General features: G+C 46.8%; 1 pseudogene; it reads left to right on the top strand.

Annotated features, from left to right (window-relative positions):
* The first annotated feature begins 6625 nt into the window (after positions 1 to 6625).
* LOC119338820 lies at positions 6626 to 9745 on the top strand (annotated as a pseudogene).
* The last annotated feature ends 249 nt before the right edge of the window (positions 9746 to 9994 follow it).

Genomic DNA, 9994 nt, shown 5'->3' with positions numbered 1-9994 from the left:
CGGACACACCATTACGCCGTGGTGTTCCAGGTGGCGTAAGTTATGAAACTATTCCACATTGTTTCAAATGAAGATCAAACTCGTAACTCAAATATTCTCCTCAACGATCAGATCGTAGAAACTTTATTTTCTTGTTACGATGATTTTCCACTTCACTATGAAATTCTTTGAACTTTTAAAATGTTTCAAACTTATGCTTCATTAAGTAGATATACCCATATCTGCTCAAATCATCTGTGAAGGTAAGAAAATAACGATACCCGCCCACGAGCCTCAACACTCATTGGACTACATACATCGGTATGTATTATTTCCAATAAGTCAGTAGCCCATTCAATTGTTCCGGAGAACGAAGTTTTAGTCATCTTGCCCATGAGGAATGGTTCGCAAGCACCAATTGATTCATAATCAAGTGATTCCAAAAGCCCATCAGCATGGAGTTTCTTCATGCGCTTTACACCAATATGACCCAAACGACAGTGCCACAAGTAAGTTGCACTATCATTATCAACTTTGCATCTTTTGGCTTCAATATTATGAACATGTGTATCACCACAATTGAGATTCAATAAAAACAGACCACTCAGCAAGGGTGCATGACCATAAAAGGTATTACTCATATAAATAGAACAATCATTATTCTCTGATTTAAATGAATAACCATCTCGCATCAAACAAGATCCAGATATAATGTTCATGGTTAACGCTGGCACCAAATAACAATTATTCGGGTCTAAAACTAATCCCGAAGGTAGATGTAGAGGTAGCATGCCGACGGCGATCACGTCGACCTTGGAACCATTTTCGACATGTATCGTCACCTCGTCCTTAGCCAATCTTCACTTAATCCGTAGCCCCTGTTTCGAGTTGCAAATATGAGCAACAGAACCAGTATCAAATACCTAGGCGCTACTACGAGCATTAGTAAGGTACACATCAATAACATGTATATCAAATATACCTTTCACTTTTCCATCCTTCTTATCCGCCAAATACTTGGGGCAGTTCCGCTTCCAGTGACCAGTCCCTTTGCAGTAGAAGCACTCAGTTTTAGGCTTAGGTCAAGACTTGGGTTTCTTCTCCTGAGTAGCAACTTTCTTGCCGTTTCTTGAAGTTCCCCTTCTTTCCTTTGCCATTTTTCTTGAAACTAGTGGTCTTGTTGGCCATCAACACTTGATTCTCCTTTTTGATTTCTACCTCTGCGGCCTTTATCATCGAGAAGGGCTCGAGAATTGTCTTGTTCATCCCTTGCATATTATAGTTCAGCACGAAGCCTTTATAGCTTGGTGGCTGTGATTGAAGAACTCTGTCAATGAAACTATCACCACGAAGATTAACTCCCAGGTGAGTCAAGTGGTTATGGTACCCAGACATTCTGAGTATGTGTTCATTGACAGAACTATTCTCCTCCATTTTGCAGCTATAGAACTTGTTGGAGACTTCATATCTCTCAACTCGGGCATTTGCTTGAAATATTAACTTCAACTCTTAGAACATCTCATATGCTCCATGACGTTCAAAACGTTTTTGATGTCCCGATTCTAAGCCGTAAAGCATGGCACACTGAACTATCGAGTAGTCATCAGCTTTCTCTGCCAGACGTTCCAAACGTCCGTAGTTGCGTCTGTAGCGGGCTTTGCACCTAGCGGTGCTTCCAGGACGTAATTCTTCTGTGTAGCAATGATGATAATCCTCAAGTTACGGACCCAGTTCGTGTAATTGCTACCATCATCTTTCAACTTAGCTTTCTCTAGGAACGCATTAAAATTCAAAGTAACGGTAGCACGGGCCATTGATCTACAATAACTTAGACATGCAAAATAACTATCAGGACTAAGTTCATGATAGGTTAAAGTTTAATTAATCATATTACTTAAGAACTCCCACTTAGATAGATGTCCCTCTAGTCATCTAAATGATCACGTGATCCAACCAACTAAACCATGTCCGATCATCACGTGAGATGGAGTAGTTTTCAATGGTGAACATCACTATGTTGATCATATCTACTATATGATTCACGTTCGACCTTTCGGTCTCAATGTTCCGAGGCCATATCTGCATATGCTAGGCTCGTCAAGTTTAACCCGAGTATTCTGCGTGTGCAAAACTGGCTTGCACCCGTTGTATGTGAACGTAGAGCTTATCACACGCGATCATCACGTGGTGTCTCGGCATGACGAACTATAGCAACGGTGCATACTCAGGGAGAACACTTATACCTTGAAATTCAGTAAGGGATCATCTTATAATGCTACTGCCGTACTAAGAAAAATAAGATGCATAAAAGATAAACATCACATGCGATCAAAATATGTGACATCATATGGACATCATCATCTTGTGCTCATGATCTCCATCACCGAAGCATCGTCATGATCTCCGTCGTCACCGGCGCGACACCTTGATCTCCATCGTAGCATGGTTGTCGTCTCGCCAACTATTGCTTCTACGACTATCGCTACCGCTTAGTGATAAAGTAAAGCAATTACATGGCGATTGCATTGCATACAATAAAGCGACAACCATATGGCTCCTGCCAATTGCCGATAACTCTGTTACAAAACATGATCATCTCATACAAAAATTTATATCACATCATTCTTGACCATATCACATCATAGCAAGCCCTGCAAAAACAAGTTAGACATCCTCTACTTTGTTGTTGCAAATTTTACGTGGCTGCTACGGGCTTCTAGCAAGAACCGTTCTTACCTATGCATCAAAACCACAACAATTTTTCGTCAAGTGTGTTGTTTTAACCTTCAACAAGGACCGACCGTAGTCAAATTCGATTCAATAAAGTTGGAGAAACAGACACCCGCGAGCCACCTATGTGCAAAAGCATGTCGGTAGAACCAGTCTCATGAACGTGGTCATGTAATGTCGGTCCGGGCCGCTTTATCCAACAATACCGCCAAATCAAAGTAAGATGTTGGTGGTAAGCAGTATGAACATTATCGCCCACAACTCTTTGTGTTCTACTCATGCATAGAACATCTACGCATAAACCTGGTTCAGATGCCACTGTTGGGGAACGTAGTAATTCGAAAAAAATTCCTACCATCACGCAAGATCTATCTAGGAGATGCATAGCAATGAGACGTGAGAGTGTGTCCACGTACCCTCATAGATCGAAAGCGGAAGCATTTAGTAACGCGGTTGATGTAGTCGAACGTCTTCGTGATCCAACCAAGCCAAGTGCCGAACGTACGGCACCTCCGCGTTCAGCACACGTTCAGCTTGATGGAGTCCCTTGTCCTCTTGATCCGGTTGAGGACGAGGGTGAGTTCCGTCAGCACGACGGCGTGGCGACGGTGATGATGATGTTACTGGCGCAGGACTTCGCCTAAGCACGACGACGATATGATCGACGTGTGTAACTGCGGAGGGGGGATCCGCACATGGCTAAGGCAAAACTTGGTGTGTTCTAGGGTGCCCCATGCCCCCGTATATAAAGGAGGGAGGGGGAGGCCGACCGACCCTTGCAGGGCGCGCCAGGAGAGGGGAGTCCTACTAGGACTCCAAGTCCTAGTAGGATTCCACCTAAAGGAGAGGGGGAAAGGAAGGGAGAGGGGGGACGCGCCCCAACCCCTTGTCCAATTCGGACTGGGCTTGGGGGGGGGGCACCTCCTGGCCGCTGCCTCCTCTTCCCACTAAGGCCCATTAACTCCCCGGGGGTTCCGGTTACCTCCCGGTACTCCGGAAAATAGCTGAACTTCTCCGGAACCATTCCAATGTCCGAATATAGCCTTCCAATATACCGATCTTTATGTCTCGACCATTTTGAGACTCCTCGTCACATCCGTGATCTCATCCGAGACTCCGAACAAACTTCGGTCATCAAAACACATAACTCATAATACAAATCATCATCGAACGTTAAGCGTGTGGACCCTATGGGTTCGAGAACTATGTAGACATGACCGAGACACATCTCCGATCAATAACCAATAGCAGAACCTGGATGCTCATATTGGCTCCTACATATTCTACGAAGATCTTTATCGGCCAAACCGCATAACAACAAACGTTGTTCCCTTTGTCATCGGTATGTTACTTGCCTGAGATTCTATCGTCGGTATCATCATACCTAGTTCAATCTCGTTACCGGCAAGTTTCTTTACTCCTTCCATAATGCTTCATCCCGCAACTAACTCATAAGTCACATTGCTTGCAAGGCTTATAGTGATGAGCATTACTGAGAGGGCCCAGAGATACCTCTCCGAAACACGGAGTGACAAATCCTAATCTTGATCTTATGCCAACCCAATAAACACTTTCGGAGACACCTGTAGAGCATCTTCATAATCAGCCAGTTATGTTTTGACGTTTGATAGCACACAAGGCATTCCTCCGGTATTCGGGAGTTGCATAATCTCATAGTCTCAGGAACATGTATATGTCATGAAGAAAGCAGCAACAATGAAATTGTAATGATCATAATGCTACGCTAACGGATGGGTCTTGTCCATCACATTATTCTCCTAATGATGTGATTCCGTTCATCAAATGACAACACATGTCTATGGTCAGGAAACATAACCATCTTTGATTAACGAGCTAGTCAAGTAGAGGCATACTAGGGACACTCTGTTTTGTCTATGTATTCACACATGTACTAAGTTTCCGGTTAATACAATTCTAGCATGAATAATAAACATTCATCATGATATAAGGAAATATAAATAACAACTTTATTATTGCCTCTAGGGCATATTTCCTTCAGTTCTTTATGCCTGGACCCGGTAATTAATCTAACTAATACTCGTGTTACTGATCGCATGAATGAGGGTCTTTGCGCAGATTTTTCAAACAAGGAGATAGCCGACACGTTGTTTCAGATAGTGCCACTGAAGGCTCCGGGACCAAATGGGTCTCCTGCTCGTTTCTTCCAAAGAAATTGGGCAGTGATGCGGGAGCAAGTTATCGCAGGCGCAGAGGAGTTCTTCCGGACCGGGATAATGCCAGAGGGGGTGAATAACACTGCCATTGTCCTCATCCCGAAGGTGGATAACCTGATAAAGTTGACAAAATTCAGACCTATCAGCTTATGAAATTTCATTTACAAGGTGGTGGCCAAATGCTTGGTAAATCGTCTCCGTCCTATTCTTGATGACATAATTTCGCCTGAACATAGTGCTTTTGTTCCTGGATGGATGATCACAGATGATGCGTTAATAGCATTTGAATGCTTTCATTATATTCAGCAAGAGAAGGATGCTCACAAGAGTTTTTGTGCCTATAAATTGGATTTGTCTAAAGTATATGACTGGGTGGACTGGATTTTCTTGGAGCGAATGATGCAAAAGATGGGCTTTGCTCACCGGTTGGTGAACTGGATTATGGCATGCGTCACCTCAGTGAGATACACAGTGAAATTTAATGGAACCCTCTTGGATTCGTTCTCACCGTCGCGTGGGCTACGGCAAGGTGATCCTCTCTCCCCGTTTTTATTCCTGTTGGTGGCTGATGGTCTCTCAGCACTGTTGAAGGAAGGGGAAGCTAAAGGTGACTATAGTCCACTCAAAGTGTGTCGCAGAGCTCCTGGAGTGTCGCACCTTCTTTTCGCAGATGACACCCTACTCTTTTTTAAGGCGGAAGAGGAGCAAGCAATAAAAGCGCAGCACATACTGAACATATATGAGAGGGCTACAGGGCAAAGTATAAACCCATCAAAGAGTAGTGTGCTGTTTGGAGACTCCTGCGCAGTGGAGAAGCAGCAAAAGGTGTGTGGTGTTCTCCATATTGAAACAAATATGTTTGAGGATAAATATCTGGGCCTCCCCACACCAGAAGGCCGCATGTCTCGCTGAAAGTTTCAGAATTTGCAGTCTAGGTTGCTGAAAAGAATCATAGCATGGGGGGATACCCTATCCCTGGCAGGAAAGGAAACGATGATAAAGGCTATTGCTCAGGCCATCCCAACATATGTTATGGGTGTCTTTAAATTGCCTATGTCGGTGTGTGACGACCTGAACCGTACGGTCTGCAACTTCTGGTGGGGTGCATCAGAAGGGAAAAGGAAAACACACAGGGGCCAAAAAAATTGGCGCACAAAACAAAAGGAGGCTTGAGCTTCAGAGATTCCCGTGTATTTAATCAGGCTCTCCTTGCACATCAGGCATGGCGGTTGCTAATAAAGCCTAACAGTTTATGTGCGCAGGTATTAAAAGCCCGATACTACCACGATGGTCGTCTGGAGGGCACGGTCTTCTCCGGAAATGCATCTCCAACGTGGCATGCCACACCGTATGGTCTCGAGCTCCTGAATAAGGGCATCGTCTGGCATGTTGGGAAGGACGTAATATCCGTATTTGGCATGATCGATGGTTGCCTAGAGAAGCATTGCGCCAACCCATCACCCAGCAGGGTACGTGCCGTCTACGACGAGTAGCCGAGCTTTTGGAGGTGGACGGGTCCTGACGCATGGACTTGCTCTGTTGCTACTTCCTCCCAGCAGACGTCGAAGTGATCTCCGCCATCCGTACATCGCCCCGAGCCAGGGATGACATCATTGCATGGGCGCCGAAGAAGAACGGTATCTTCGTCGTTTGGTCCGCCTACCGGTTCACCATGGACGGGCGCGTGCGTCCATTGGCTACCGCCATGAGTAGGGCACCGGATGGTCATCGCGCCATCTAGAAGACTATTTGGGGGTGCCCTGCTCCCCCAAGGTATGTGTGTTCGCATGGAGAATTGTCACGAATTCACTTGCTATTTGGGCAAACAAGTTCTCTCGTCACCTTGAGGTTTCTGATATATGCCCTTTATGTGGTGTGGAACAAGAGGACGGGTTCCATGCATTCTGTAGGTGTCCATTGGCAAAGGAGTTATGGCATGCTATGGCCTTGGACTGGAACATTCCTAGGGTGGGAGATGTTGTTAACCCTGGACCGGAATGGCTCTTCACCCTGCTGGAACCACTGGATGAGGCGACGAGAATGATCGTGCTAATGACTATGTGGAGGATTTGGCACGTCCACAATGAAATCACACATGACAAGAAGCCGCCTCCTATAGAAGCCTCACGTCGATTCTTGCAGGGGTACATTAATTTGTTGCTTTGTCTCCAACAGCACCCCAACGGAGATATGATCAAAGGAAAAATGGCGGTGTCTATACCGCAGTCTGGGCCCCAAGTTCACCATGCGCCTAAGGAAGAGAGCAGATGGGTCGCGCCAGCGCTGGGGCGTATGAGGCTCAACACCGATGGAAGCTTCGTAGCGGGCTCGGGTTCAGCGGGAGGTGGTATGATCCTGCGGGACGACCGGGGAAGTATTATTTATAGTGCATGCATACAACTTTATACATGTGATAACGTTCTGGAAGCTGAACTCTCGGCGTGTAAGGAAGGGCTGGAGCTAGCCCTGCACAGGACAGAGTTGCCAATCACGGTCGATCTGGATTGCGTGGAGGCCGTGGCGATGATCACAACACATTCAGAGGATCGTTCAGTGCATCGTGGCCTCGTTGAGGAGATTAGGAGAATGGCGTTTACCGCTGGACGAGAGATCTTATTTGCTCTATGCTGTCGCTCGCAAAATAAAGCTAGTCATGAACTTGCCTCGTATGGGCGTAGGACACCCCAAACCGCTGTTTGGTTCCACTCGGGGATAGACTCAGTTGTAAGTTTGGCTTTGGCTGACAAGCCACCTTGATAAATGAGAACCTCCCTTTTTCCCCGCAAACAAAAAAAAAGAATGTTTCGAACAAAAGGAAAAAATAAACAAAAATGTGAAGAAAAACGGTAGGGGAAAACGAGAAAAGAAATCATGTCGTCCTAACGACGTCACACGTGGCTACTGGGCCGGCCCAGTATGGCTCCCTGAGGCGTGGCTTAGCTAGTGTCTCGCCACGAGCTGAACATAGCCGCGCCCAAGACTGGACGTGGAACGAGGAGGACGATGAGCCACAAGTCCCACACGGCAGCCGGCCACCAAGCAAAAATATCCTGTGAAAACGAAGCCAACCTGCAGTTGCAGCCGAGCAAGCACAGCAGCGTCGTCGACCACCATCGAGCCGTACTCCATGGCTGCCGTGACCACCGCCTCTCTCTGTCCCGGCCTCGGCAAGCCCCGCCGAGACCACGCGAAGCCACCGAGAACCACGGTCTGCCATTGCCTCCCTGCTCGGAGGACGGAGGAGGGGGTGAAGCGGCGGGACGCCCTGCTCGGCGTCCTCCTCTCCGCTACCGCCGCGTCGTCGGCGCCGCTGCTCGTCCCCGCCGAGGCTTTCGCCGAGGTCGCCGGTATGCCAACCACCGCTTCCCGTTTCTCTGGCCATGTCTGATGGTGTGTGCTGATTCCGTGGAATTTCGTTTGGTTTTAAGATGCGCAGGAGGGGTTCACCGCGTACGAGGACGAGGCCAACAAGTTCACCCTCGTGATTCCACAAGGTGCTTCACCTTTGTAGTGAAAAGATGGGAAGAATTCAGCCAAAATACGGTCTTTTTGGCTCTTATAAACTGTGCGCGGCAGAATCAGAGTCCGCAAGGCGATGAGCAATTCGGTCGATTTTCCTTTCCGTGCAGGCTGGCAGGTCGGCGCAGGTGAACGCAGCGGCTTCAAGAACGTGACAGCGTTCTTCCCCGAGCAAAACCCCAACTCCAGCGGTACGTATGCACGCACCCTTCCATCACCCGACCACCAATCCACCATACCCATTCCTCTCAAAATTCATGAGCTTCTCTGCATTCTTCAGTCAGCGTCGTGATCACCGGGATCGGGCCGGACTTCACCAGCCTCAAGTCCTTCGGTAACGTCGACGAGTTCGCCGAAAACCTGGTACGTGCTCTCACCTGTTTCAGAATCTTCAGTGAACTGCACAAATGTCTGTCTACAAGTATGCATGGTTGTCTCTGAATTCCTGCTCGTGTGTCATGGCCAATTGATGTACTCTCTGTATCTTCAACGAGCAGGTGACCGGCCTGGACAGGAGCTGGCAGAGGCCGGCGGGGCTCGCAGCGAAGCTCATCGACTCCAAGGCATCAAACGGCTTGTACTACATCGAGTACACGCTGCAGAACCCCGGCGAGAAGCGCCGCCACATCGTCTCCGCCATCGGGATGGCATTCAACGGCTGGTACAATCGGCTGTACACGGTGACAGGGCAGGTACTTCCATCTTCTCCTCTGCTCAGGTCAACCAACCAACATCACTCCACTCACATTTATTTGTCCACGTTGGTGTGTCGCACAGTACATCGACGACGACGAGGAGTCAGCCATATACAAACCTGAGATAGAGAAGGTGACATCTTCTTGGATTGAATCCACCTCCTGCTAGATTGGGCTTGCTGGAGCACTGACTGATTTCTTTTATGTATGCATATATATTTGCAGTCTGTCAAGTCGTTCAAGTTCACATGAAATGCCCCCAAAAAGGAAGTTCAGGTGAGAACAAGTATAGAGTGACAGAGAAGAGAGAGTATACAAAGCTAGTAGCTCCTGATGTCAAGTTCAATTAGTGAGTATGCATATGTTTGTCGAATTTACCGGAAAGAAAAGATGAACACCAGATGTTCGAAGACTTCGATGGCGTAGCTTGGCTGAGAACAGCATTGGCAGCATGAGTGTGAGATAGAGCATGAGTGTCGTTGGTTCTAAGAAAATTGCTAGAACTCTGTTACAAGGAAACTAAAATTACTCTGATGTAAATTCCTAGCACCTATTTTTGGGCCCACATGTCAGGTTTTTTTATAGCTCTGCGATAGCTGAATTCAAAGCCCGCCGCTATTTTCCATAGCCCGCTATTTAAAACATTGCTCATAATCTGGATCATCTTGGGTCTCTCATATAGTCAACTCTTTTAGAACCTGGGTATAGTACTGGAACCAATTCCAGCCTCTTTATTTTCTTTGCACCTCACTCCATAGTGGTTAACATCAACTATAGTTGGTGCTAAGATTTCTAGCAATTTCAATGATAAAGTCTTAAACATGTATAAAATTGAATATATGTTCACAATTTATAAGAAAATTACTAGGACTCGTT

The sequence above is a fragment of the Triticum dicoccoides genome, chromosome 7B (genome assembly GCF_002162155.2).
Source record: "Triticum dicoccoides isolate Atlit2015 ecotype Zavitan chromosome 7B, WEW_v2.0, whole genome shotgun sequence".
In the NCBI taxonomy this organism is placed as follows: Eukaryota; Viridiplantae; Streptophyta; class Magnoliopsida; order Poales; family Poaceae; genus Triticum; species Triticum dicoccoides.
This window is presented reverse-complemented; position numbering and strand designations above follow the sequence as displayed.